The sequence below is a fragment of the Taudactylus pleione genome, unplaced genomic scaffold, assembly GCF_031769625.1.
Source record: "Taudactylus pleione unplaced genomic scaffold, aTauple2 ptg000270l, whole genome shotgun sequence".
NCBI lineage: Eukaryota > Metazoa > Chordata > Amphibia > Anura > Myobatrachidae > Taudactylus > Taudactylus pleione.
In genome coordinates, this window is record NW_028284672.1 from 6,072,607 (window position 1) to 6,079,133 (window position 6,527).

The window sequence follows — 6,527 nt, forward strand, 5'->3', positions numbered from 1 at the left end:
AATTACAGGGTGGCCAGCTACTATGATTGTGCCCAGAGAGGATGAAGAGCTCAAAACCAAATATCTATCTGGAGTGGCAAACAATCATGTTGACTCTATTAACAATAGTGGTATTTAGTCTGTATGGATTCCAAAAGGTCCCACCCAGAGTTAAAAACCAAAAAATAAAACCATATCAATTACACTATCACCAGTGTAGTGTGTATGTGTATCAATCACAACAGGTGTACAAGCATACCAAAAAGTTAGGTAAATCTAGTTTAAGACAAATAAGAACAACTAATATGAGAAAACAGAAACATGTATAAAACACAATAACAATCTATAAATTGTCTAATAGAAACAGAAGATGGCATATCAGAGAAACAAGACATTCACAGCCTCAAATTAAGCCATATAAAGAATATAGCAATACAGGGTTTGGCATCCATTTAGTCGATAAATGCAGGACTGGACTGAATGGGATGTGAAACAGGTGAAGGGTGCAAATTAAGCTCTATCCTCAACAGTTTGCACTGTATGATATTGGCCTCTCCTGACAGACAAAAAGGAATCCCCATCTATTTATAGCCCTGTTGTCATAGGGTAGCAGTATTTTCATGTAGTCCTCTCCATTTTGCTAACATAGAGAGCGCAAGATCCTGAAATATCTGGAGCCTAGATACTTCAAACAGGACGCACAAGGAAGAATGGGTGCCTGTAGCAACCAAGGGCCTGATTCAGACCCACTCGCGAGCGGCTGTCCGCTCACAAGTGGGTCGATGGTGTGCACTGAGCATGCGCACGACGGAGGGAGCTCCGTCGTGCGCATGTGTGAGATGTGACGAGCGAAGGACTTTCCTTCGCTCGTTGTGTCTGATCAATGGGGGCGTGCTGTCGATGTTGATTGACAGCACGCCCCCTTTGGTGGGCGTGCCGGGGGCGTTCCCAAGGGAACGCCTACCGTAAGAAGCCGGCCCACTGACATCACTAGTGATGTCAGTGGGAGTGATTTTGGCTCTGATAGAGCCAAAATCACTCCGGGCCTTGCGGTTGCGAAACTCAACCGCAGGATCCGGCTCGCAGTGGCGATGGTCGCAATGGTCAAGACCATCGCGACCATCAACCTGCACGCTCGTATAGGCTGTGGGTGGTGACCCACAGCTATACGAGCGTCCAGGAGGACGCTCCATAAATATGGAGGTGGGCCCTGATTCAGAGCGAGCGCTCTGGTCAGAGCGTCCGGCTCTGAATCAGGGCCCAAGTTCTTAGTCTTGAATGATAAGAGCTTAAGGAACACATCTCCTGAAAGATATGTAACACTGGATTTGGGCCGTAATGCTCTGTGAGCCCTCTCCATGTGGATTGATGACTCCTCCAATGATAGAACCAGTAAAATGAAAAGTCTCATGAGATAAGATTAAAAATCAGAGGCATTTACTGATTCCAGAATGTTATATATATATGCAGATTATTCAGCCTCCCTTTTATTCTCCAAGTCCTCGGCCTTGTCGTTAAAGGATTCCAATTCAGTGTTAAAATACTGTATCCATATCATGCATAATACTCTACTGAATTTGTCTGTATGCTAACGGATCTGTGTTGGTACTGGGCTAACAAGTCTTCCGAGCTGAAAATGTGACAAAATGACTTTTTGCTAGGTTGCACTGATAAATTTGTTGTGTATACCTGTGTGCACTGAGGGGCTGATTCAGACCCGCTCGCGAGCGCAGGACGATCGCAAGCGAGTCGATGGTGCCGAATTGCGCATGCGCATGACGGAGGAGCCAAGCCGTCGTTATGGGTCTCGCACCAAAGGGGGCGTGCTGTCGATGGTGAGTGACAGCACGCCCCCTTTGGTGGGCATGCCGGGGCGTGGCTGCCAGACGGAGGCGTTCCCATGGGAACGCCTACCGTTTGAGTCCGGCCCCACTGACATCAGTAGTGATGTCAGTGGGAGTGATTTTGGCTCTGATAGAACCAAAATCACTCCAGGGCTTGCGGTCACCAAGACCCTACCGCAGGGTCTCGTCGCAAGCCCGATGGTCGCGATGGTCTTGACCATCGCGACCATCATCATGGAATCTCGCTATAGCTGTGGGTGGTAACCCACTGCTATGCGAGCGTCCATGAGGCCGCTCCAAGTTGAGGGAGGAGGGCCCTGATTCAGAGCGAGCGCTCTGGTCAGAGCGTTCGGCTCTGAATCAGGCCCTGAGTCTGAATCTGTGTAAGAAGGATTCTGATGCAATGCCTGCGCCTTTTTCTCACTCCAAGTTCTGTTGTGCTGAATCTGTGACCTTGTACGTGTTTAAAACTAATTCATTAGTAGTTAAAGTTGCAGCCCAGCATCTCTAATGCACTGTGAGAGGTGTTTTGCTGTATCTTTGATGCAAATACGATATGCTCCACCTCTCGGAGCGTATCAGTCATGCCGGGTGTTTCGTGCCATATGGCATATAGATGCTAGGTGTACGAAAAAAATTCTGTAGGTACAGTATGAAGCTTTGGCAATAGCCTTCTTTCTTTTATCTGTAATCAATATTTATTTGCAGTCACAAATGTACTTAAACAGTAGCATCAATAAAAGAATCAATATGTACAATCATATTGTGAGTGCATTTTTCACCATTACGAGGAAATTTAAAAAAAGAACAAAAGACGCACGGACAAGGTGAGGGAGGGGAGAAATAAGGAAAGAATATAAAAGAAAGTGAGGTTAGAGGGGAGAATGGGGGGCCGGATTATAATAGGTGTATACAGATGTGTCCACATACACATCCTTCATGAACTACAAGTCGTGCCACACATAACGTGGGAGCTCCATGTGACTCGGTAGCGCCGAGCATCTTTTCGTGCAACTTCTTACCTTCAATTGCTTATTCACATTGGCCCTCATTCAGAGCCATACGCTCTGAGCAGAGCGCACGCTCTGAATGAGGGCCGCCCTCCATAATTATGGAGCGTCCTCCTGGACGCTCGTATAGCTGTGGGTCACCACCCACAGTCTATACGAGCGTGCAGTTTGATGGCCACGATGGTCTTGACCATCGCGACCATCGCCACTGTGAGCCGGAGCCTGCGGTTGAGTTTTTCAACCGCAAGGCCCGGAGTGATTTTGGCTCTATCAGAGCCAAAATCACTCCCACTGACATCACTAATGATGTCAGTGGGCCGGCTTCTGACGGTAGGCGTTCCCTTGGGAACGCCCTCGTCAGGGAGGCACGCCCCGGGCACGCCCACCAAAGGGGGCGTGCTGTCAATCAACATTGACAGCACGCCCCCTTTGATCAGACACAACGAGCGAAGGAAAGTCCTTTGCTCGTCGCGTCTGGCGCATGCGCACGACGGAGCTCCCGCCGTCGTGCACATGCGCAGTGCACAACATCGACCCACTTGCGAGCTGACAGCCGCTTGCGAGTGGGTTTGAATCAGGCCCATAGTTAGCACTAGCAGCTTCTGTTGATTAAAATGATATGGAGCATGCCTATGTTTTGTGTGCAACTGCGGGTGTATCTGCATGCAAAATGCTACGTTACAGTGTTATAGCCACTAATGGAGATACACTAACAAACCTGATGAATAATATCTTGAATCGTTAAATATCAAAATTATATATTAATATATTTGAATGTCCACCTGGAAAATAATATATACTTAATAATGGCATAAAATGACACAGGTTGAATTAATTATACATGAATCATAACAACATATAAAAAGAAATATGTGAATGGTACTGCTGAGATTGATGATGAGCAAATGTGATCGAGACAATAATATGGTCTTGTTTGATGCAGTCCCAAAAAAAATGATGAGGTAGAAAAAATAAAAATAAAAATTATTTCTTACCCAATAAATGCAGAGTCTGGGCAATGGTAACCGTCCTCGTGTGGGCACCTGCTCTAAGGTCACAGTTCGTCCCGGCCGGGAGAAGATTATATAATGGGTGAGTTGTGACTTAAAAGATGCGGGTCTTGGCGGCTTCTGTGAGTAACAGCTTAATCAGGCTGCACATTAATATTCAAGGTGAACCGTCCTGTCGGCTGGTATGAAGATGTTGTGTGAGATGTAACTAGCCGTGATGGTGTTAAGCACGTAGTTTCCCACAGGTAACAGGTTGGATCCTGGAGCCGCAATTGGATAACACTTGAGGCAGACTGCCCTGGATAATGCAGCAAGCCATGTGTTGTAGTGGGCAGAATCTTCCACAATGTACACACAATTGGAGTGAATGACCCAGCAGTGATTAGCGGTCGTTATGTGCAGGTCCTGCAATCGGGCACCACTTAGTAGTGACATGGATTACTGCGGTGTACAGAACTTTAAAGTGAATGTTCCAGCAATAATTAGCAGTCTTGTAGTGAGAGTCCTAACGTGTTTCTTGGCCTTGTAACAACTGGCCGTTCCATTGCCTCTGGGTAACTGTAATCCAGAACTTACAAATCTTATTTGGAGAGGGAAACCAAGGTGTACCTCCACAATCCAAGCATGAATTAGGAGGCCAGGTAACATTTTACAAAGAACATTTGGTCACCTGCTGTATAACATCTAGGAAGAAATTTAATATGAGTCGCTGTGTGAGGACACTTGGGTATATAAAAAGATTTTTACCCACTGCCAGCAGTTTAAATATGACAGAAAGATTGTGTCAAGGCAGCACAGGTGTGGAGCACAGAGATGCAAAGTGGATGAGGGCTCTGAAGTGTGAGGTCTATCTGAGATATTTTTGTATAACATTTTTCACTTGTAAATAATACTAAAGCTTACTATCCTCCATGGTCCACCTCACCTGAAGGGTGTGGAGGAAAGACACTGTATCATTCTCCACCAGCTGCCTGAGATGAAGCGGGCTCAATGTGCGCCAATGTGGGAATGAGTGAGGGTGTAGGCTAGGGGAGAAGTTAGTTATAGAAGAGGGAATTAAGTGGTGTGGCCAAAATAGCTTTGTGAGTGAGGATCCTGTGTTTTTTCCAGCAGGATAGCGTGGAAGAGATCGTTGGGTGGGTTAGGGATGGGAGAGTGGGTACACAAGGAGCTACAGTACTACGATAGAACTAGATTAAAAAAAACTATTTTCAATAATGACCCACTCTCATGTACTCAACTATATGACTTAGAAGGACAGAGAGGTAGTAGTTAAAAAAAAAGGCAGCTAAAGACCACCTTTGTGTTTATTCTGGGCAAGTGTACAGTGTTTGAATCTCAGTCTTTGTTACCCCACACAAAGTATTGAACTATCTTGTGGACATTTTTTTAAAAAAAGGTGGAAAATGTACAGGTAATGCCTGTAATAAATAAAGTATTCTTGGGAGAAAATTAATTTTGATTATGGTACTGTGCCCCAACCATGAAACTCGCAAAGGAACCCTGCTATGCAAGTTGAGTTAAGGAACAGCTCAAAATTTAATGTGACTAAGGGCGGTATTCAATAAGTTTCGCACTCACAATACTTCTTTTCCACTGCCGGACTTTTCGCCTATACAGGCGAAAAAGTATTGTGCGTGTCCCTGCTTATCCCCGTATTCAATTTGAAAGGACGCGAAAACGGGACCCGGCAAAACTTAATCAGTCGAACAGTGCTGTCAGATTTGGGGAAATCAGCCTGACACCCCCCAAAAGATGCACTGACATGGGCGATCACTTTGGATACCCCCCGAATAGGCCTGCAGAAGGTATTTGGGTTACTTAAATGTTCTCAATAGCTAGGAATTATCGTCTTTGCATAAGTGGTGAAGAATTGCATTTAGCTGTTTTTTTGTGTGAAAATAACTAGTCATAGCAAATTTGGAGTACATGAAAATGGGCGGTAGCCTATTTAAAAGTTGCTAAAGTGAATTTTTTAAAATCGTGAAAAATCCACCTGCCGCAAGAACCTGCAATCAAAAAAACACCTGGCGCATGCCTGGAGTTTATTTCACTAATTTTTAACTTTGTCCCCCAACTTTAATTTTTTTTCGACCCTAAAAATAATGTAATTTTTTGGAGTGTTAAGTCTTTATTTAAAAAAAATGTAAGCAGTTTACCTTTGGGGGACTGTTTTAAGGCTGCACGGGGGTTGCAACGTTGCACCCCAAAACCCCAATTCTGCACTTTTTTCTGCCTGCTATTCATAGGCGAAATTTTTCCGGTGAAAGTTTCCACCTGGCGAAATGACGTCACCCGGGATTGCACCACAGTTATTGTGGGTGGGGGGGGCGTTAATATTCAATGGAATTATTTTAGAGTAATTTATTTTGAAATTTGACAACAGTGTAAATCTATGAAATTCTGCATAGAGACAGGGGAGAGATATTGTGCAGTTAGTAAGCTGGGCCAGGAGGCCAGCAGCACCAAGCACAAGCTTATGTACACTGGAACCAATCCATATGCCAAAAATGTCTGGGTTCATCTCAATCACTCTAGCTAAGGCCTCCATACACAATATGAATACCAGAGGAGATAGGGGGTAACCCTGCCAGGTGCCATTCAAAATAGAAAAATAGTGGGAGAAAGCCCCATTTACTCTGGCCTTCACCACTGTCTGAGGAAGCGGCCAAGTTCTGTGAAAT